This window comes from Gorilla gorilla, chromosome 9 (assembly GCF_029281585.2).
Source record: "Gorilla gorilla gorilla isolate KB3781 chromosome 9, NHGRI_mGorGor1-v2.1_pri, whole genome shotgun sequence".
Taxonomy (NCBI): domain Eukaryota; kingdom Metazoa; phylum Chordata; class Mammalia; order Primates; family Hominidae; genus Gorilla; species Gorilla gorilla.
In genome coordinates this window covers 53,773,999-53,797,748 of record NC_073233.2, presented here as the reverse complement: position 1 = coordinate 53,797,748, position 23,750 = coordinate 53,773,999, and the positions used below count along the sequence as shown (strand labels likewise).

The 23,750-nt window shown below is 52.6% G+C and overlaps 1 long non-coding RNA gene across 1 annotated transcript in view; it reads right to left on the bottom strand.

The window, feature by feature from the left end:
* Positions 1-5,761: 5,761 nt before the first annotated feature.
* Positions 5,762-23,750, bottom strand: part of LOC134759337 (uncharacterized) — a 43,318-nt gene continuing 25,329 nt past the window's right edge. The window contains exon 3 of the long non-coding RNA XR_010135473.1: positions 5,762-6,944. This is a non-coding gene — a long non-coding RNA (uncharacterized lncRNA). The remainder of the gene's footprint in view (positions 6,945-23,750) is intronic.

Here is a 23,750-nt window from a genome sequence, read left to right as displayed (position 1 = left end):
TTGCCCAGGCTGCCCTCAGGCTCCCGGGCTCACATGATCCTCTGGCCCCAGTCTCCCAAGAAGCTAGGACTACAGGCACACACCACCACACCTGACTCTTGCTTTTATTTTTTTGATAAAGCTTTTTCTGACATACGTATGTATACCTAGACAATATTCCATTTGAATTGGCTTTTTTTTTAAAAAAAAAAAACTATTTTAAGGTTTTACATTATTTAATGAATTTAACAATTGTTTTCCTATAAGTTCTGCATAATTATTACCAAGTTTACTTCTAGATATTTTATATTTTTGTGGAGATATATATATATATATATATATATATTTTTTTTTTTTTTTTTTTTTTTTGAGACAGAGTCTCACTCCGTTGCCCATGCTGGAGTATAGCACAATCTCCGCTGACCACAGCCTTGGCCTTCTGGGCTCAAATGATCCTCCCACTTCAGCCTCCCAAGTAGCTGGGACCACAGGCACAAACCACCATGCTCGGCTAATTTTTTTTTTGGTATTTTTTGTAGAGATGGGGTTTTGCCATGTTGCCCAGGCTGGTCTTGAACTCCTGGCCTCCCAAAGTGCTAGGGATACAGGCTTGGGCTACCATGCCCAGCCTAGAGTCTTTTATGTGGGTAATCATATCATCTCCTAATAACAAAGGTATTAGAAACAGGGAAGGAACATTGTTATTTGTAAAGATATGGCTTGGCTTGGTTTTGAACTTCATGAGAAGGGTAAGGACAGCTGTCCTTTGGCGTCCTGGCGGGGATGGGGGAGAGTTGGTTCCAAGACCCCCTGAGGATACCAAAATCCACAGATGCTCAATCCCTGATATAAAATGGTGTGGTATTAAATATTTGCATATTTAGCCTACCACATCCTCCCATATACTTTAAATCATCTCTAGATTGCCGAAAACAATGTAAATGCTATGTTAATCGCTGTTACATGGTATTGTTTAGGGAACAATGACAAGAAAAAAAGTCTGTACATGTTTAGTACAGACGCAACCATCCATTTTTTTCTGCAAATATTTTCCATCCGAGGTTGGTTGAATCCATGGATGTGGAACCCAGGGATACAGAGAGCCGCATGTATCCATCTTTTGGGACTGACTTTTTCCACTCAATACCATGGTGCAAAGATTCCTTCATGATATTGGTGAACCCGTGGGTCACCTGCTTGCATTGCTGAATGATCTCCACCCTGTGAATGTGTCTACTGTAATTTATTTATCCATTCTCTTATCAATGGGCCCTGGGGTTATTTCAGGATTTTTTTTGCTATTAGGGACAACGTGAATATTTTTGTCCCTGTCTCTTGGCGCACTTGTCAGAGAACTTATCTTGATTTGCTGCCTGGGGGGATGTGTGGGTGACAGCCTCTGTACCTCCACTTCGTGAGATAAGGCCAGATTGCTCTCCCTAGGGGGCTATTTGGAGCCGCATCCTGACTAGCCACATGCAGGAGGGCCTGCTGCTCCCCTCCTTGCCAGCTCTGGCTGAAGGACAGTTCCCTTCTGCCCTTCAGATGGTGTAAATAGCATCTCATTGTGGTCTGAATTTGCATCGCCCTCATCAGCAGTGAGGCTGAGCCTCCCTTAGATGGTATTGGAGCAAATTCGTTTCCTCTGCCCTAACATGCCTGCGCTGCGTGTGTGTTATCTATTTTTTTATATTGGATTGCTTGATTTTCTTTTCCTTGATTTGCAAGAGTTCCTTATGTATTTTTGAGGCTATGCCCCGCTGCACTCCGCAGGCATCTCCAGTTGTGGCTTCCTTTTCACTTTCTCTGAAGTGTCTCCGCTTCTCTCTTCCCCCCAACACCTGTCCCAGGGAGGCCACTTGGCATTGTTAGTGTGGGGGGAGGTCGTGTGCCTCTCAGAGCCCTGTTTAAACTGACCCCACTGTTCCTCTTGTCCCTGGGGCCTTAAGGGACCCCTTTCCTCTTCCTTCTCAGACCCCCTCCCACTTTTGGCGAAGACAACTTAGTTTGGGGAGCTCCTATTGGGTTGTGGGCGAGTATCCCGGGACAATTCGGGCCTCACTGCAATGGTGTCCCCCCCCCACCTCGGTTATTTATCACTTCCGGCTGCCCACCTGGGGGGCTGGGCCCCCTCTCCGCTCGACTGGGCTGCAGCCGGGTAGCTCGGGCGCTCCCCTGGGGGCGGGCGGCGCGGGGGAGGGGCCCTAGGGGGGCGGGGCCGGGGGCCGGGCCTGCGGCGGGGGCTGGAGTGGGGGGGCGGAAGCTGCCGGAGCAGATAAGGGCCGAGGTCGGCCCTGCGGTGAGACAATGCGGGACACCGCCTCCGCCCCCGGCCTCCCCAGAGCGCCCCCGCACCCTGGAGACCCCCTCCTGCTACCCAGGCTTGGCATCCCGGGAGTAGACCCCAGGGAGCAGTGGGGGATGAGGCTCCAGCCTGCTCACAGCCTCAGCGACGAGCGGCAGCGGGGCTCCACGCCTCAGTTATCTCAGCTGGAAAATGGGGGTAGGAGCTCGGTTTTCCCCACAGGGCTGTTGGTGATGGACCAAGTGCAGGCTTGTGAAGGTCTCTGTGGGTTGGGCGAGTTTTGAACAGAGGGTCCTATAAGCATCGCATCGCCTCATTCATCCCCATTGTATAGATGGCAAAGTGGGGAGTTTCACCCAAAGCCCCAGAGCCAGCATGCAAAAAGCAAGTGGGAGGGGGCTGGAACGCTTTCCACCGCCCCACCCTGGGGACATTTCTAGGTTCCCGGGAGCCTGAAGCTTAAAACCATTTGGGGGGGCACTCTTTAAGGAAAAGATTACAAAGTCACAAATACAAAATTACTGAGAGGCTGGGCGCAGTGGCTCACGCCTGTAATCCCAGCACCTTGGGAAGCCAAGGTGGGCGGATCACTTGACGTCAGGAGTTCGAGACCAGCCTGGCCAACATGGTGAAACCCTGTCTCTACTAAAATGCACAAATTAGCTGGACGTGATGGTGGGCGCCTGTAATCCCAGCTACTCGGGAGACTGAGGCAGGAGAATCGTTGAACCCGGGAGGCAGAGGTTGCAGTGAGCTGAGATGATCGCACCACTGCACTCCAGTCTGGGTGACAGAGCTAAACTCTGTCTCAAAACAAAAAACAAAAACAAAACAAAAAAGCCGTTCGCGGTGGCTCACACCTGTAATCTCAACACTTTGGGAGGCCAAGGTGGGTGGATCACCTGAGGTCAGGAGTTCGAGACCAGCCTGGCCAACGTGGTGAAATCCTGTCTCTACTAAAAATACAAAAAATAAAATAAAAAAATTAGCCAGGCGTGGTGGCGCTCTCCTGTAGTCCCAGCTACTCGGGAGGCTGAGGCAGCAAAATTACTTGAACCCGGGAGGCAGAGGTTGCAGTGAGCCGAGATTGTGTCACTGCATTCCAGCCTGGGCAACAGAGTGAGACTTCATCAAAAAAAAAAACAAAAAAAACAAAAAAAAAAAACAAAAAAAATAAAAAACAAAAACAAAATTGCTGAGACGCCTTCCAGGGCCTCAGAAGGAGCTGAGCCAGTAAGAAAGCTCAAATGCAGCTTTCTTAGTGTCCCAGCCCCACCCTGCAGGCCCCCCGGAAGGGGTTATACCCCTCTCCCAAGAAAGTCAGACACCAACAAGGTTAGAGGGCAGGGTGGCCCAAGGCAATATGTCAGGAGGTGCCGCTGCAGCTGGTCGCCATCCCCTTGCATGCCCAGGCAGCAGTCCCTCAGCCCAACCAAGAGCAAGGGCAGTCAGGTATTTGCGGACTGCAGCCTCAGCCAGGCAGGGCCAAGCCCTCCAGTCCCATCCAGTCATGGTTCAACTTGCCACCCAGGGCCCCAACCCTGCAGGCTAGGAAGGTACAGAAGAACTCCTAGGAGAAAAGGAAGGAGGGGCTTTCAGGTACATGTAAGTGCATGGGACTTGGAGTTAGACAGGATTGGGGTTCAAGCCCCTGCAAGGCTATGTGACCTTGGGACATCTCTTTTCCCTGGGTTTCCTCGTATGTAAAATGGGAGTAATAATCGTACCTACTGGACAGAGCCGGTGCCTGAAGGAGGGCTGGGCCCATGGCTGTTAGAAACACATTTCCCTCCTGTGAGATCTCCAGGCCAGGAGAGGCGTTTTCTCCCATTTTCATGTTGTCACTTACCCAGGGGGTGGTCTCTCCATTGCAGAGCTGAGATTTAAATGCGGAAATGTCTGGTGCAGATGAACTCAGTTCTCACCACCAGGAATGCTGCCTCTTTGGGCCTGTCTCCCAGGGAGTTAAGTCCCACTGTTATGTGTTCATGCCCAGGGCTGAGAGCCAAGGGGAGCCTGGCTCATCCCCTTTCTGGATTTTATCATCTCTCTGGTCCCATGGGCACCTGAGGCTGGAATTTTTTCAACTCTGATATCCTCCAGCCTGGACCAGGAGAAGCAGGACAACTGAGAATAGGGACAGGGTAGGGGAGGTGGGAAGAGGTGGTGGCCGTGGGCCTGGAGGCAGCAGTGAGACTCTAAAAGGCTTGAAGTCTTTTTCCAAAGAGATGCTGCTTTGCCTCAGGGTTTGCACGGGACTTCCACTGGATGGGCACACAGGAAAACTGAGTTCTCATCTCAGCATTGCCCCTTTCTTTTACTTTTTTTTTTTTTTGAGATGGAGTCTTGCTTTGTCACCCTGTTACCTAGGCTGGAGTGCAATGGCACGATATCGGCTCACTGCAACCTCCGCCTCCTGGGTTCAAGCTATTCTTGTGCCTCAGCCTCCTGAGTAGCTGGGATTACAGCTGCCCGCCACCATGCCCAGCTAATTTTTGTATTTTTAGTAGAGATGGGGTTTCACCATGTTGGCCAGACTGGTCTCGAATTCCTGACCTCAGGTGATCCACTTGCCTTGGCTTCCCAACTGAGATTACAGGTATGAGCCATTGCGCCCGGCCAGTGCTGCGCCTTTCTAGCCAGCTGAGCTTGCACCTGTCAGTCCTCCCCGAGCCTCAGTTTCCTTATCTGTGAAATGGGGATGAGAATACCTGCATCGTCAAGGATTACAAGATGCTGTGTATGTAGAGTGCCTGGTGAATACCTCTAGTTATTAAGACAGTCTCAGGGCAGCAGTGGGGATGTCATGTGAGGGGCACAGAGTGTGAGCAGAACTGGGGAGTCCTGCCAAGGTGGGAGTTGGGGCCTCTAAGGTTTCTGTCCCAGAGAGGGAGCACCTTGAGGGTGGGGCTGGGAACCTCAGCTTCAGGACTCCTCCAGGTCAGGAAGGGCCAGAGGGAGGCAAGGGAGGGGCCCTGGGGGTTCTCAGAGAAGAATGGCGAGCTGGAGTGTTCACCCCAACTCAGGCAGGTGAGAGGGGGGCGACAGGTGGGTGGCCGCAGTGTGTTGCCGGCCAAACGATTACCCCAAGGCCCCACTCCACAGCCTCATTTGTCCCTCATTGCAAACTTCTGAGCTAGGCATTTCTCCATTTGTTTATTTACTTATTTTATTTTATTTATTTATTTATTTTTTGAGACAGTCTCACTCTGTCATCCAGGCTGGAGTGCAATGGCATGGTCTCAGCTCACTGCAACCTCCGCCTCCCGGGTTCAAGCTATTCTCCCACCTCAGCCTCTCAAGTAGCTGAGACTACAGGCGCGTGCCACCACACCTGGCTAATTTTTGTATTTTTAGTAGAGATGGGGTTCCACTATGTTGGCCAGGCTGGTCTCGAACTCCTGACCTCCGGTGATCCAAAGTGCTGGGATTACAGGCGTAAGCTACCAAGCCCAGCCTTTTTTTTTTTTTTTTTTTGAGACAGAATCTCACTCTGTCTCCCAGGCTGGAGTGTGCAGTGGCACAATCTTGGCTCACTGCAACCTCCGCCTCCTGGGTTCAACGATTCTCCTGCCTCAACCTCCCCAAGTAGCTGAGTAGCTGGGATTACAGGCACGCAGCACTGCACCTGGCTAATTTTTGTATTTTTAGCAGAGATGGGGGTTTCACAATGTTGGCCAGGCTGGTCTCGAACTCCTGACCTCAGGCGATCCACCTGTCTCAGCCTCCCAATGTGCTGGGATTACAGGTGTGAGCCACTGCGCCCAGCCTGAAATTCCTTATTTTATCTTAAAAAAATCATACAAGTTTGCATCCTTCTCTTTAATGTGTGGGGATTTCCCTCCCCTTTCCTAAAACATCTTCCCCTCTCAGTCTTCTACCTGAGTGGATGTTCCGAGAAGATACACCCGGGTTATGTCCTGAGGCTGTGGACATCTCATGCCCCACGGTGACCTCCAGGCCCTTCAAGCCCCAGGCCCTGGGCCACCTGGTCTGGCTGGGGAGAAGTTCAGGGATGGCTGAGGTTGATGGTTGAGGGCCTGCCAGCTGTCACGGCCTGGGGCTGGCCCCATCTCTGCTCTGAACTCTGCTGCCTCTCCCTCTTGTCTTGGCTCCCAGATGTTTGTCCATCCAGCTCCAAGTGTCCCGCTAGGAGTTCTCAGGACACCTCACCCCTCCCTTTGTCCACTGAGGGGCCTTGGTTCAGAGGGGGCACTGCCTGTCTTCTGTCTTCATCCCTGTCTGCTGGGCAGCCTGACCACACGACCCAGGGCTTTCTGTGCCAATTAAGAGGAAACTGAGGCCAAGTGGAGAGGTGCCAGCCCGGGGAGTGCAGCGAGGAGGGCTGTTGGGTGTCCAGGGGCGGGTGTCTCTGGGTAGATGGGGGTACCTAGGCCTGAAGAGAGATCTGGGTACTGGCCAGGGAGGCAGGAGGAAGGAGGGAAGGCCGCAGGGCACCCGGGGGCTGCTGCCTGGCAGGTCCCCGTGCCCAGGCAAGGGAAGTTTGTTATTTCTCTTGCTTCGACTTCCCCCTTTGATTTATTATAGCCATGAAATGCTCTGCTCTCTTCTCTTTTCCTTGCTGTCCCTGGGGCTGGAGGAGCACGGGCCTCCCCGGGAGTGGGCTTCAGCCTCCCTGGACTCCTTCCAAGGGCTAGGCCTGGGGAACCAGAAGCAAGAGGTGAGTGACGGCCGGCAGGGTGGGAGGAGGAGGGCCCATGCCTCCCCAAGGCAAGGTGGGGCAGGACCCCCAGGGACCAGCACGGTCCTGGTTGGGAGGGGCTGGGGCCCGGCAGAGGGTGTGGCAGGTGTGGACGTGGCAACAGGCGGCTCCCGGGGGTCTCGGGGGATGGCAGGCTCTGGGCCAATGGCCTCAGTGAGGACTGCCAGGGTCTGAAGGTTGGGCACAGAGTTCCCGGACGCCAAACACTAGGTCAGAGAAATGGCTTCTCTGTGACCCCTGACCCCACATTCTGGTTTAAGGGTGGCCAAAGTAGGCCTGGCCCTGGCTGGCCTGGGGATTGAGCTGAGAGCCCAGAAGAAGGCTGAGGCCTGAGGCCTGGGGGACTCCGGGCTCCTCCAGGCCGCGGCTGGACATCCCCAAGGCCTGGCCGAGGCTGGCGAGGGCCGGAGGCTGTGTCCGGCTCCTCAGCAGGCCTGGTGGCCGGAGCGTTTCTCTGGGCCGCTGTGCGGTGCCTGTGGTAATGGGCTGTTGGCGTTTTGCAATGGGCCGGGGGTGGGGAGGCGGCGCACACATGCTTCCTGTGGTGACTGGGCGCTTCCTGTTTTCTCAGGCGCCGGCCTTGCTGCTGCCGATGTGGAAACAGGGGCAGCTGCAGCCCAGGCGGCTCCAGGCTGGGCGCCGTGACGCTGCCCAGAGGGGCCTATGTGGGCCCAGCAGCCCCAGGCCCCAGACCCCAGACCCAAGCAGTGGTGGCCTGAGTTTTCCCCCACAGCAGGCCACCATCCCTCCCTTCCCTAACAGCTTCCGCCAAGAGGAAGGGGCCAGGCAGGTGGTCTCGGAGGTCGGAGGTCAGAGGTCCAGGGGTGAGAGCGCTAGGCGGGGAGTCAGGGCACGTGGCTCTGGTCTCAGCTCTGCGCTCGCCAGGCGCCACCGCCATCTCTCCCGCTCCAGGCCCGCCTTCCTCTTTCCTGCAGTACCTCGGCATCCATGGTCTAAAACCCCTCGCCCATTCCCATCCCGGTTCTCACATTCGTTGGGCTTTGCATTCCCAAGAGCCAAAGCTTTGGGGACAGCACTGAGGCTGGGGCCTTGGAGGTGGAACCTGGTGTAGACCTTGGCAGAGAGGGGAACAGGTGAGGCCAGTGGGGGTTCCACACTGGAGCAAGGCTTGGAGGTGGGAGGAGCAGGCCCATGTTTGGCAGACAGGGTGCTGATGGAATCTGGGGCGGCGGAGGCCACGCTGATCTGGGAGGACTAGGCTTTTAGGAGGCTTTATTCCTGCAAACCTTGGGAAAGGGCCTGACACCCCCTCGCACACTTCCTCAGAAAGAAGACGCGGTCATTTGCAGGGTGGGGCAGGACCAGCCCTTCCCAGCTGCCGAGGAGGTGGATGCTGGTGTGGGGTGACGTGGGCACCTCAGGAAAGACCCACGCCTCTCCCACCTGCCAGCCTGCCTGGGGTCAGGCCTTCGGTGTCCGAACTGCCCTTTCCCCGAATCTGTTGTGTTTTGTTTTTAAGCTGATATGGCAAGAAGGGGAGGGGAGATGACTTTGCTTCTGGTCAAGTTTGCTGACAGCATCTGACCTCGGAGGAAGAGGCTCTTTGCGAGAAGGCCGAGCCCTGTGCCCCCTGGTAGTGGCCAGTCCACCAGCTAGGCTCAACCATCCCTTTGGTCCAGGAGGTTCAAGATGCCGGCTCCACAAGAAGCTCCCCTAAAACCCAAGTCCCGCCCATCACATCACAGTCCCAGCCAAAGAGGCCTTGGAGAACCCAAGACCCCTTGACTCAGCCTGAGGGGCCGTCAGGGCAGCCTGGCCCTCACTGTCCTGTTCCCTGCCTTGGTGTTTCAGGCCAGCCTGAGTGCTGAGTTGGCGGCTCAGCAGCTGCTCTGGCCACGGAGGCCCAGTTATAAATAAGCCCAGGGTGGCCGAGTCATCATGTTCTGAAGCTCCCCCAGCCCAGCTGCATTACCTCAGTGACCACAGGTTGCAACTGCCCAGAACTGGGCCCCCAGAACCCACCGACCCAGGCAAAGGCTGGCTGGGTTGCAGGCATCCTGGGGTCCCCCAATCCAGGGCTTGAGCATCTGTAGCTCCTTAGACCTGGGCTTCCCTGGACACAGGCCACAGAAGGGACAGGCCCATCCTGCCCTACGGAGCCGACAGCTATTTACAAACCGAAACCAGGAGAAGCGAAGTGGCTGCGGCCAAAGTGGCTCCAGGCCCCCAACCCCCACCCCCACTCCATCCCCAGCAGCCCATCCCCCTCTCCCCTTGGCTTCCTCTTTCCTTCCCCGCACAGCTCCCCCACCTCCCACTGCCTGGCCAGCCCACTCTGGATTGACCTGCAAGCACCCCGTGGTGTCCCCCAACCCCACCTCTGCCTGGGGCTCCCCCTCTCCTCTTCACCCCAGGACCCCATCAGTCTGAGCTCCCGGGAGCAGGCCCCCTCCCACCAGGCCCAGCCCACCCTGCGCTACACAAGGCCCATTCCCACAGTTCTCAGTTCCCCTTCATGCTTGGAAACACTCCAACCCCGATGGTCGCCTCCATGCCACCGGTCCCTGCCTGAGGGCAGCTTCTCAGGATGCCCTTGACCTTCAAGCAGACACGAGAGGGCCCAGAAATCTGGGGTGCTGTGGTGGAGCTGGAGCAGCTGAGGCCGTCAGGGGGCACGTTTCTGGACAGGAAGCCCCGGCCATCATTCTCAGCCATCCAAGTTGGGTTTTGACCCCCTTGTCAGGCTGGTGCGGGTCATAGGCCTTCACCAGGCACAGACTTGAGCTGGGACAGATGGACGCTGGGCCCGAGCCTAACACTGCTTAGGAGCTGGCTGGTGGGATGGTACTGCCACAGCCCCCAGGGAGAGACCAGACTACACAATAGTCACTGCAGCTAACAGGCAGTACAAAGGTTTACAGTTACATCCATTAGTTTATTCTGTCCTCAGAACAAGCCTATTCCATTTTCTCCATCATAAAGTGGAAACTGAGGGCAGGACACAGTAGCTCATGCTTGTAATCCCAGCATTTTGAGAGGTCAAGGCAGGAGGATCACTTGAGCCCAGGAGTTGGAGGTCAGCCTGGGCCACAGAGCGAGACCCCGACTCTACCAAAAAAAAAAAAAAAAAAGTCCAGCATGGTGGCGCATGCCTATAGTGCCGGCTACTGGGGAAGCTGAGGTGGGAGGATTGCTTGAGCCTGGGAGTTCGAGGCTGCAGTGAGCTATGATCACACCACTGCACTCCAGCCTGGGCAACAGAGTGAGACCCTGTCCAAGGTCAGGCAGCTACAAAGTGTCTGGAGATTCTAGATTTCACTGGGGAAATCTAGAACCCAGTGTCCTTCTCTCTTCCTCTGACTGCTCCTTGCTTCATCTTGTACCTTCATCTCCCTCCTGGGAGGGCGGACGTTTTCTAGCGCTGTGACCAGGGCAGGAGCAGGGCTGGCCTGAAGCTCAAGGGGGAAGCAGGGCGTGGACCATAGCACCACCTGTTACCTTCCCTGGCTGGCCATCAGCGCCCAGTGGCCCCCGCCGTCTCCCCCTGCTCTGCCCCAGGGGAGGGATCTTCCTGCCATGTTCCTTCCCTCCTGACCAGTCCCAGCTGAGGAGGAGCCCGGCCTGAGCCCTGCTCTGCTGCACCAGCTGGCTGACTGAGCACCCCCGACCTCTCTGGGCCCCACATTCCTTTTCTGCGAAATTGTCATTCCACAAATACAGAGCGCCTACTTGGTGCTGGCCCTGTGCTGGGCACAAGCTGTTTCTACAGCTGGGACACAGCCCCTGCCCTTGTGGAACCCATAGTCCTATGGGGAAGGCAGATAACTTACAAAATCCTATGAGCTCCAAGAGGGAAACCAAGGCAGTGGGACTCAGAGGAGCTATGAGTGTTGCCTGGGGTGGGGAGAGGTGTTACTTGGATGGGCCTTGAAGGACAGAAACGAGTTTGCCAGCAAAAGCAGAGTGGATAGGCTCCATGCTGAGTCACAGCCCTGTGCCTTGGCTCTAGCATTTCCTCTGGTCTGAAGTGCCTTTCTTTGGTCTGGGCCTGGTGAACTCCTATTCATCCATCAGGGCCCATGGACACACCATAGCACAATCAGGCCTGGCCTGGCCTGGTGGCTCCTCATCTCCTTCTTCCCGCCCAAGGCCTGAGCAGACCTGGATGCCAGGCCTCCTTTGTCACAATACCCTCACCAGCCCCACCCAGGCTGGTGTCTGCTCCCTAGCTCCAGCCCCCGCCGTCCCCTGCTCCGAAAAGCACCGTTTCCCTTTTCTGGGTGACCACACGCCATGCACAGGGAATTTCCATCATAGCTTGCGGAGCCTCTGATTCACTCGGGCCCCTCACGCAGTTAACTCCTTCCAGGCCCAGGCCTCCTGCTCCTTCACCCTGGGCTGCCCCCCGACCCCTAGCCGGGACCCCTGGGCATCCCTGCACTGTTCTTGGGCCCCAGAGCCTCAAAGCTGAATTCAGCTCCTTACTCACTGGCCACTCAGGGCCCACTCTCCCTTGTTTGTCCCAAGGGCTCAAGGCACACACTCAGGCAGCCTTGGGCTAAGAGCACAGGCTTGAGAGGAATTCGAGCCTGGGTGCAAATCCTGATTTTGGCCCTTCTTCCTGGAGCAGGTGTAAGCGTCCACTCTGAGCCCCATTTCTCATCTGTAAAATGGATAACCCTATTGTAAAGATCTCATGTGCTGGGCCCATGGTGGGAGCTGTCATTATTAGTTTCCTTGTCTTTTCAAAGGGCCCTGCTCATCTTATCACAGGGTCCCTATTCCAGAGCTAGGCCCTTTTTCCCAGGCTGGCTTTTCCTCCCAAGAGCTGGTTTCTCAGACAGGGAGAGTGAGCGCAAAATGCAGCCCGGGGGCCCCAGGCAGATGGGGAATCATCCAGGGGCAGAGGCTAAGATGCCGCTGCCTCAGGGCCTCCTCTGCCAGCTTCCAGAGCTTCTCTCTGCATTTCTGTTTCTCCGAGTTGGCGGTGGAGAGGCCCAGGGTGGGAGCTTCGAGGGCTGAGGACAGGGCTGAACTTGCTCCCTGTGGTGGGATGCAGGGCCTGTCACACACAGATAGCCACATGCTACCTCATCTAGTTCATGCAACCCTGCGAGGTATATTCTATTAATGTTCCCATTTTGCAGATGAGGACACTGAGGCTCTGAGAAGTGAGTGACTCTCCCGTCAGCCACATAGTGAATGAGGAGCGAGGATAGGATTCTAATCAGGGTCTCCGAAGCCATACTCCTAACCTCTGCATTTGTGGAGGTCAATGGAGGAAATGTGCATTTATTGAACTCCTACTGTATACCAAGCAAAGGCTTTCACAGACCATCTCTTTCAGTCGTCAGGACAATGCTGGGAAGTGGGTACTGTTGACCGCTCTGTAAAATTGGAGCATCTGAGCTCTGCAGAGGGGAAGGAACTCACCCAAAGGCCACACAGCCAATCCGAAGGGAAAGACTCAGGAGAACCTAGAGACCAGGGCATGGTGGAGGGGGCTCCACAGGGGAAGGGTCTGGGGTGAGGAGGCAGCTCCTGTCCTCAGTGAGCGAGCAGGGGGGTGTGGTGCTGCCCGTGGTGAGCAGAAGGAAGTCGCTGTGGGTGGCGGTGGGTTTGAGGTGCCGAAGCCTGAGTGATGTGGCCGGGAGGTGAGCGCCCCATCTGTAGAGCTGGTCAGCAGGGACAAGGGTGTGGGAGGCTGGCCAGGATTTGGGATTCAGAGGAGGTCTAGCTGCCCCTGGCCACTGGGGCTGGGGCAGAGTGGGACGAGAGACTGAGGCAGAGCTGGGGAGCGGTGGGGGGGAAACTAGAGGGAAGGCGGTCTTGGGTGGCAGCCTGGAGGAGGCAAGCCCTTGAAAGAGAGAGATCTGAGGGTGTGGAAGTGGGTGGGCTTGTGTGCAAAAGCTGGGGAGACTGAGAAAGGTTCCAGGAATGCTGAGCGGTGTCTTCTGGCTGGAGGTGGAGGTGGGGCTGGCCACTTGGGCTGGGGACGGGCAGAAAGGCTGGCCGGACTCCGGGCGTTGGAGGTTCCCGCACAGGCCTCGGAAGTTTGGGCTTCAGCTTGAGGACAGGCGAGAGCTCAGGAAGACTTTCAGGTGGGGAAATATCCATGAGAGAACCTCGAGATAGGGACAGCCACGGAGGCACAGGCCTGAGGGGCCCTGAGAACCACAATCACCTCCTGCCCTGCTCCCGGCTGTGTGCCCTTGGCCGTGCCCCTTACCTCCGGGAACTGCACTTCCGTCATCTGCAAAATGGCACTGACAAGGCCTGCCTCGTACGGTTACATGAGGGAGGGTGAGTTAGTGCCCAGCAGGGGCACACTCCAGTGCTTGCCTGTCACCACCCACAAGCACTGGAGCACTGCCATGGTGCAGAGCTGGGGTCTAGGTCTCAGGTGGACCTGGGCGAAAGCCTCACCTACACCCTGGATTGACCAAGCCACGCTGTGCCAAGTCACAGCCACTTCTGAGCCTCAGTCTCCTCATGTGTACCACGGCACCAGCTTCAGGTTTGAATAAGAGAGGACACACCCTGCGACACACTCCATGTTTCCTGGAGTCAAAGCCAAATTCCATACCATGGCCTGACCTGACTGGCCCTGTCTGAGCTTCTGCCACTGGCTGTGCCCCCATAGGCCTCCTTGCCATCTGTGGCTCACGCGCCTGCCTGGGGCATTGGCACTGACTAGTCCCTCTGCCCGGAATTCTTCTCCCAGACATCTGCTTGGCTTGCTCCCTCACTTGCTTCCAGGGTTTGCTGGATGCACCTCTCTTGGTGAAGCCTGCCCTGCCTGCTCTCATGAATGCTGCAAACTGTCCCCACCCACTCCATCCCCTACCGCAAGCCCCCTATCCAGCTACATGCCCTTGTTCCTATGGCGAGTGTCACCTTCCAACATGCAATGGAACACTCGCTATCATGAGTTCATCGTGGGTCTTGCCCTGCTGAAGAGCAGGCCCATGAGGGCGGGGATGAAGGGCCCTGCCTGTTTGGGCTGCCTGGCATGCAGAGGCCCTGAGTCAATCATTGTTGAAGGCCTTAATGCACCGAAGAGCCAGCCCAGTGCTGTCAACAAAACTTGGGGAGCTCGGAGGGGCCCAGGTGACCCTGGCTGGGGCCCAGGGAGCCTCTCCCAGTGTCTCAACCGTGAGAGGAAGTTGCAAGACTGCCATTTCTGTCCACAGGCTCAGCTCTTTTTGGTCAACTTTCCCAGCTCTTGGTCTGAGGCCTGTGTGTTCTCACATGCCCTGTCACACCCTATGGGGACAGGTTGCTAAGAAAGTGGGTGGGGGGACATTTCCTCATTTTCTAGCTCGTTTGGGCCAAGGCCGAGAGATCTATGAGGTCAGGGGTCGTGCTCCCCTCTGTGGACTCAGCTTTGAGGACACCACCTCAAGTTTCCTGTTGCCCGCCTGCTTTGTGACTGCATTAGCACCCGGCCTGCCCCTATCATCAACCCAGCCAGCAGGGGCAAAGGGCCACACTACCCTAGGCCTGCCCAGCCTCACTGTCACTCTGCAAGGCCCAGCCCCTGCAGGGTCTCCCACTTGTCTAGTAGGCTGGGAAGCTGCACTGTCTAGCAGGACTGGTAGGATAGTGAATAGGTATAACTTTCATTTTTATTATTATTTATTTATTTATTTTTGAGATGGAGTTTCACTCTTGTCACCCAGGTTGGAGTGTAGTGGTGCCATCTTGGCTCACTGCAACCTCTGCCTCCCAGGTTCAAGTGATTCTCCTGCCTCAGCCTCCTGAGTAGCTGGGACTACAGGTGTGCACCACCACACCCAGCTAAATTTTGTATTTTTAGTGGAGACGGGGTTTCACCATGTTGGCCAGGCTGGTCTCAAACTCCTGACCTCAGGAGATCCACTCGCCTCTGGGAGTGCTGGGATTACAGGCGTGAGCTATCATGCCTGGCTGATACAACTTTTGTTAAGGGCAATGTGATAATATCTGTTTCCAGTCTTATTTTTTTTTTAAGACAGGGTCTTGTTCTGTCACCCAGGCTGCAGTGCAGTGGCGTGATCATGGTTCACTGCACCCTCATCCTCCAGGGCTCAACCAATCCTCCCATTTCAGCCTCCTGAGTAGCTGGCACCACAGGCACACACCACCACCACCACCACCACACCAAGCTAATTTTGAAAATTTTTTTAGAGATGGGGTCTCCCTATGTTGCCCAGGCTGGTCTCAAACTCCTGGGTTCAAGTGATTCTCCCACTTTGGCCTCTCAAAGTGTTGGGATTACAGGCGTCAGCCACTGCACCCGCCTTGTCTGTGTATCCATCATCTGTCTCAAAATTAACAATGCACAGAGGGCATAGTGGCTCACACGTGTAATCTCAGCACTTTGGGAGGCCAAGGCAGGAGGATGGCTGGAGGGCAGGAGTTCGAGACCACCCTGGGCAGCAGAGGGAGACTCTATCTCTAAAAAATAAATACAGGCCAGGCGTGGTGGCTCATGCCTGTAATCCCAGCACTTTGGGAGGCCAAGGTGGGTGGATCGCTTGAGCCCAGGGGTTTGAGACCCAGCCTCGGCAACATGGCAAAACTCCTGTCTCTACTAAAAATACAAAAAACATTAGCTGGGCATGGTGGCATGCACCCGTAATCCCAGCTACTCAGGAGGCTGAGGCAGGAGAATGAGAATTGCTTGAACCCAGAAGGTGGAGGCTGCAGTGAGCCAAGATTGCTCCACTGCACTCCAGCCTGGGTGACAGGGCAAGACTCCATCTCAATAAAATAAAATAAAATACATAAATACATAAATAAAAATTAAAAAATGAAAAATGCACTGTCCTTTGACCTGGTAATTCAACTTTTGGGAATCTCTCCTAGACATCCTCCCTCCTGCATATATGTAATTTAGCATATGTTATTGATTGCTGCATTATTTGTAATAGCAAAAGACTCGAAACAAATGTCCATCAATAACTGGTTAAAGCTACTTGGGGGGCTGAGGTGGGAGGATCGCCTGAGCCCAGGAGGTCGAGGCTGCAGTGAGCCATGATAGAACCACTACACTCCAGCTGTGTGTGCAGAATGAGACCCTGTCTCAAAAATACATATATACTGATGAGAGACTGGTTAAATAACAATGGAATGCTGGGTGCGGTGGCTCACGCCTGTATTCCCAGCACTTTGGGAGGCCAAGGCAGGGGGATCACTGGAGATCAGGAGTTTGAGACCAGCCTGGCCAACATGGTGAAACTCTGTCTCTACCAAAAATACAAAAATTAGCTGGGAGTGGTTGCCCATGTCTGTAATCCCAGCTACTGGAGAGGCTGAGGCAGGATAATTGCTTGAACCCAGGAGGCGGAGGTTGCAGTGAGCCGAGATCATGCCACTGCACTCCAGCCTGGGTGACAAAGCGAGACTCCATCTCAAAAAGATAAGTAAACAAATAACACTGGAATACTATCCAGCAATGAAAATGGACCATAGCGACACGGAATAACATGGTGGGGAAAAGAAGAAAGACCCAAAAGGATATTTACACTATGATTTTTTTAATATAAAGATTAAAACCTGTTAAAATAAAAACTGAACTATAAGGGAAAGCAAGAGAAAAAGCAAGAGGCCTGTGCGTTGGCTCATGCCTGTAATTCCAGAACTTTGGGAGGCTGAGGCGGGCAAATAATGAGGTCAGGAGTTTGAGACCAGCCTGGCCAACATGGTGAAACCCTGTCTCTACTAAAGATACAAACAATTAGCCGGGTGTGGTGGCACACGGCTGTAATCCCAGCTACACGGGAGGGTGAGGCAGGAGAATCACTTGAATCTGGGAGGCAGAGGTTGCAGTGAGCCAAGATCATGCCATCGCACTCCAGCCTGGGCGACAGGGTGAGACTCCGTTGGAAAAAAAATAAATAAATAAAAAATAAAGGAAAAGCAAGTAGAAAATTACCGAAAAAGTTAGGACAGTGTTACTTCTAGAGGGAAGTAGGGGACATTTGGGGATTCTTCTGGGGTTCTGGCAATGTTTTTTTTGTTGTTTTGTTTTGTTTTTTTTTGAGATGGAGTCTTGCCCTGTCACCCAGGCTGGAGTGCAGTGGCGCGATCTCGGCTCACTGCAACCTCTTCCTCCCAGGTTCACGTCATTCTCCTGCCTCAGCCTCCCAAGTAGCTGGGACTACAGGCACCCGCCACCACGCCCGGCTAATTTTTTTTTGTATTTTTAGTACAGATGGGGTTTCACCATGTTAGCCAGGATGGTCTTGATAGCCTGACCTCGTGATCTGCCCACCTCAGCCTCCCAAAGTGCTGGGATTACAGGCGTGAGCCACCGAGCCCGGCCTTTCTGGCAACTTTTTTCTTTACCTGGATGGTGGTTACATAGATGTCAGCTTTATAATTATCCTTTTTTTTTTTTTTTTTTTGAGACGGAGTCTTGCTCTGTCGCCCAGGCTGGAGTGCAGTGGTGCGATCTCGGCTCACTGCAAGCTCTGCCTCCCGAGTTCACACCATTCTCCTGCCTCAGCCTCCCGAGTAGTTGGGACTACAGACCGTGCCACTATGCCCGGCTAATTTTTTTTTTGTATTTTTAGTAGAGACGGGGTTTCACCGTGTTAGCCAGGATGGTCTCAATCTCCTGACTTGGTGATCCGCCTGCCTCGGCCTCCCAAAGTGCTGGCATTACAGGCGTGAGCCACTGCACCCGGCTGCTTTATAATTATTCTTTAAACTGCACATAAATATTGTATTTACTCTTTTAAATGAACGATGTCTCTCATGACTTAAAAATATCCTACTAAATCCAAATAGTGGAATACTATACGGCCATTAAAAAGACACTACAGTCAACACTAATTTATAGTGTATTTAAAAATAACTAAAAGAATATAATTGGAATGTTGGTAACACAAGGAAATGAAAAATGCTTGAGGTGGTGGATACCCCATTTACTGATGTGATTATTACACAATTTATGCCTGTATCAAAATATCTCATGTACCCCATAAATAAACATACCTACTATGTACCCACAAAAACTAAAAATGGAAAAAACTCAGAAGGACAAGACAGTTCTGCATGGGTGTGACATGTATATTGGGGAAAAAAACAAGGGAACTACAATATGTTTAATGTGCCCCCCTCTGTGTAAAAATTCTTTTTCTTTCCTTTTTTTTTTTTTGAGATGGAGTCTCGCTCTAACGCCCAGGCTGGAGTGCAGTGGCACGATCTCGGCTCACTGCAAGCTCCGCCTCCCGGGTTCACACCATTCTCCTGCCTTAGCCTCCCGAGTAGCTGGGACTACAGGTGCCCGCCACCACGCCCGGCTAATTTTTTGTATTTTTTTTTTAGTAGAGATGGGGTTTCACCGTGTTAGCCAGGATGGTCTCAATCTCCTGACCTCATAATCCACCCCCCTTGGCCTCCCAAAGTGCTGGGATTACAGGCGTGAGCCACCACGCCCGGCCCCCTCTGTGTAAAATTTTTAAAAATATATCTGCTACACGCTGTGTAGACGATTTCTAGACCAAAACACAACATCAGGCAACAGGTGGGCTAGTCTGTGGAAGGGGAACTGGGCAGTTGTTTACCTTTTTTGTACCTTTTGAATTTTGTACCATGTGCACATGTTATCTATTCAAAAAATAAAATAATTAAAAATGATGTTTTTGTTTTTGTTTTTCAGTCCCTAGAGCGTCCAAGATTTTTGGTTTCAAACCAATTTCCTGCTGACCAGAATGAAATGGAGCCACATTCCAGCACGATGCACCTGCTGACCTCCTGCAAGTCAGGGACCTTCTCTGCCCCTCTTTTGCTCCGCTGCAGGAGGGAGAAGCTGGGAATGTGCTCCTCTGGGGTCCCATCACCTCCAGCCAGCCACTGTCCCTGTCTCCCCAAAACCTCCTCATTGTCCCTCCTCTGTCCTCCTCCTCCTCCATCTGCCTTCGCACTGCTCTCCTCTTTTTCGCCTGAGGTTCGTGCTGCCTCCTCACCTCTTGTCCTGTTTCTCCCTTCTCTCTGCTCCCTCCTTTGATCTTGCTATTTTGCTTCTCTTTCCCTTCCTCTCTTCTCCTCCCTCCCCTTCCTCCCTGCTCCCTGCCTCAGCTTCTCAGTCTCTCTCCGTTCTTCCTCTAGCTTCCTTCCCTCCCCAGAAGACCCAGCCCTTCCTAGAGCCCCAGAAGCCAGGGTTCATGCCCCAGCTCTCTACCTGCACATGCTGTGCAACCCTGGGCCAGTCACTGGTCTCTTGGGCCTCAGTTCAACAGATGGCTGTCTTAGTGATGTGAGATCATAGGGTGGAAGCACCCAGAATGGTGCCAGGCACTCAAAAATTTTTTTCTTTTCCTTTTTAAGGAACTACTAACCGTGAGGTTATGGATTACCAAACCGTTCCTGTTCTTGGAATCTGGGTCCTACTATTCCCAAGAATTTGAATTACCACGGGTCCCTGGGGATGTAAGGGGATGAGGCTTCTGATGTACTTTCGGAGGGGGAGGAGTGGAAAGAGGAGTTGGGAGGACACTGTAGCATTGCCCAGAGGGCAGAGGACATTCTGCCTATTTCCAGAGGTTATTGACCCTGGATCTCTTTTATGGAGTTCCTCACCCAGGCCCCTTGAGCTTGGCCATACTTGAGGCAATGGGATATCTTCCTTCTCCTGGAGCCCCTTGAATCTTAGGCCTCGGGAACACACAGTCTACCTGGTTTCTTGGCTGCACCCACGGAGGGGAGCCCCCATACTCCTTGCTTACAACCAGCAAAGACTCCACAGCCATCCCTGCACACGACTCAGGCTCCTTGGCTTGGCACTCAAGGTTCTTTGCCTTCCTGTCCTGCTTTGCTTCCAGCTGCAAAGATGGTGGCTTCCTGTTTTCCTCTTCGTTTCCTTTGCTTAAGTTGATTCTCAGCCAGACATGCTTTCCCCCTGCACACTTCCCTAAGCCATCCTATCTGGGACCCTGACCCAATCAATGGTTCCCTAATGCACCTTTGAGACCAAGTGTACCTGGCACCTCCTCTCTTGCCCCACTATCTGCTCACATGACCCTCTGCAGGCCTGTAAGCTGCTGGAGGCTCCGAGTATGCCTCATTCATGTCTATCCCCCTTACTAGGCCCAGACCATGGAAGACACTCAATAAAAAGTAAGTGATTAAATGACAACCTCTACGGAAAAGAGTATGGAGATTTCTCAAAGAACTAAAAACAGAACTACCTTTTGGCCAGATGCAGTGGCTCACACCTATAATCCCAATATTTGGGAAGGCTGAGGCAGGTGGATTGCTTGAGCCCAGGAGTTCAAGATCAGCCTGGGCAACATGGTGAAACCCTATCTCTACAAAAAATACAGAAAATTAGATGACACTACAGGTGGCACACACCCATAGTACCAGCTACTCCAGAGGCTGAGGCGGGAGGATCGCTTGAGCCCAGGAGGTCCAGGCTACAGTGGGCCAAGATCACGCCAATGCACTCCAGCCTCAGTGATAAAGTGACATTCTGTCTCAAAAGAAAAAGAACTGGCCAAGCGTGGTGGCTCACGTCTGTAATCCCAGCACTTTGGGAGGCCGAGGCAGGTGGATCACATGAGATCAGGAGTTCGAGACTAGCCTGGCCAACAATGATGAAACCCCATCTCTACTAAAAATACAATAATTAGCTGGGCGTGGTGGCAGGCGCCTGTAATCCCAGCTACTCAGGAGGCTGAGGCAGGAGAATCATTTGAACCCGGGAGGCGAAGTGAGCCAAGATTGTGCCACTGCACTCCAGCCTGGGCGATAAGAGCAAAACTCAGTCTCAAAAGAAAAAGAAAAAGACAGAAAAGAAGAAAGAAAAAGAACTATCATTTGATCCAGCAATCTCAGAGTATCTAACCAAAGGAAAAGAAATCACTATACCAAAAAGATACTGCATTTGTATGTTTATCACAGCACTATTCATAATAGCAAAGATACAGAATCAACCTAAGTGTCCATCAACGGATGAGTGAATAAATAAAATGTTATATTGTGTATATATATATAATGAAATACTATTCACCATAAAAAAGAATGAAATTATATCTTTGCAGCAACATGGATGGAATTGGAGGCCATTATCATAAGCGAAACAATGCAGAAACAAAGTCAAATACTGCCTGTTCTCATGTATAAGTAGGAGCTAAATAATGTGTACACATGGACATAGAATGTGGAATGACAGACACTGGAGACTTGCAAAGGTGGGAGAGTGGGGAGGCATGGTGAGGGATGAGAAATTACTTAAAGGGCACAATGTACACTATTCTGGTGATGGATAAACTGAAAGCCTAGACTTCTCCATTATGCAATATATGCATGGAACAAAACTGCATTTGTACCCCTTACATTTATACAAAAAAGTGATTAAATGAATGAATGAATGAATGAATAAGCATATAAACAAACCAAAGCAAGACAATAACACACACGAGTGAATGAATGAACACATCAAGCAGGGCCTAGATCTTGTGGAGCGGATAACCTTACACCCCACTGCACCCAGTCAGCTGGGGCTTGGCCTTCTTGATGGGGAAGTGGGAACAAGGATGGAACTGATGCCAAGCCAACCTGTCCCTCCCCTCCTTTTGGGGAGAGGCCTTGGTCAGGTTCCTAGGGAGCCCTGAGGACCTGTGGCCTGGAGCCTTTGGTGAGTCCTAAGTGCAGATACAAAGTCAGTGAAGGTGGAAGTCAAGTAGATCTAATGGTGAGCCCAGAGCTGTGAAATTCTGGTGTTTGCTGCTAATGAAAAAACACTTGTGGCCTAGGAATCCAGTGGCAAGAAGGCAGGCCTGTCTTAGTGGAGTGGGAATTTAAAGCAAGGGGTTAGATTATACAGGGGAGGACACTGAATGTTCAAAATTCCTTCCCAGCAGAGGGGACTCACCAGAGATCACTGGGCCAGAAAAACAACAACAACAACAACAAAACAAAAATGCCTCTACTCATCCCTCCACCCCCCAGAAAAGATCAGGAACTCTCTGAAGGCAGGGGTCTTGTATAATACTTTTTTGTTTTCCCAGTGCTCAGCTTAGAGCCTGGAACTCAACATTGGGAAGATGCATGGATGGACGGATAAGTGGATAGACAGATAGATGAATGAGTGGATGGATGGATAGATGAATGAATGGATAGATGGATGGGTAGATGAGTGGATTGGTGGATGGGTGGATTAGTGAATCGGTAGATGTGTGGATGAGTGGATGGATGGATGGATGAATGGATGGATGGATAGATAAGTGGATGAGTGGATTGGTGGATGGATGAATGGATGGATGGATAGATAAGTGGATGGGTGGATTGGTGGATGACTGGATGAATGAGTGGATGGATGGATAGGTGGATGAGTGGATGGATGAATGGGTAGATAGCTGGATTGGTGGACAGGTGGATGAGTAAATGGGTAGATGGGTGGATAGGTGGATGAATGGATGGATGGCTGGATGGATGAGTGATACCAAAAAGATACTGCATTTGTGTGTTTATCACAGCACTATTCATAATAGCAAAGATACAGAATCAACATAAGTGTCCATCAACGGATGAGTGAATAAATAACATGTTATATTGTATTTATATATATATAACGAAATACTATTCAGCCATAAAAACGAATGAAATTATGTCTTTGCAGCAACATGGATGGAATTGGAGGCCATTATCATATGCGAAACAACGCAGAAACAGAAAGTCAAATACTGCCTGTTCTCATGGGGCTCCTGGAAACCGAAGCTGATAGGTGAATGGATGGATAGGTGGATGAATAGATGGGTGGAATGGTAGGTGGGTGGATTGGTAGATGGGTGGATGAGTGGGCTGCTGGATGGATGGATGAATGAATGAAGGGGTAGGTGGATGATGGATGGGTTGATGGACAGATGAGTGGATGGGTAGATGGGTGGATGAGTGGATGGGTGGATGGATGGACAGGTGGATGAATGGATGAGCAGATTCATAGATGGATAAACAGATGGAATTGTGGACTGATGGACTGATAGCAGGTGGACGGGCTGATTAATGGACATATAGATGGTTAGATAGACAAGTAGATAAACAGATGAGTGGGTGGATGAATTGACTGACAGATGAATGAACAAACAAACGGACAGTTGGATAAATGGACACATAAGTGAATGCATGGTGGGCTTGATGAATGGATAGCTGGATGGACAAATAGACAGACAAATAGATGCATGGGAAAACAGATGAATGGTGGATAGGCAAGAAAGGTTTGTAAACCAGGAAGGTTAGATTGATATTCAGGCATTGCCAAGGGATGGGGAAACTGAGAAACCTGGGCTGGAAACAGAGCCCTAGAGATTTGAATGTGGTAATCAAGAAGCTGGGAGGGGAGGGTATAAGAACCCAGGACCCTCTTCTGGTGGTAGGGAAGCCCATGTGAACAGATTCAGAGGGAAGGAAGAAAGCAGCACTATGCTGAAGACCCTACCCCTGAGCCCAGCCTCAGCCTAGGGATAGCCTAGGCAGTGGGGGTGCAGGGCCACAGGAAGAGCCAGGCCTGATAGCCTGCTAGATCAGACCCCTCACCCAGCAAGGCTGACTCCAGAAAGTGGAGGCCCCAAGAGGCCACCCCTTCCAGCTCTGACCCCAACAAGGTGACTGTTGGCTACATAGGGATCTCAAAAGAAGTAGGCATTTGTTGGGTTAGAGCAAAAGCCTCCCAGTGGTGTGGCAGAGCTACACGTTCTCCCTCCCATCCTCCCTCCCCAGCTTAGCCCCCAAAGTCATCCCTCTCAGTCCCAGCTTCCTCTGGGCAGGGGGCCTGGACCCCATGGCTTCCCA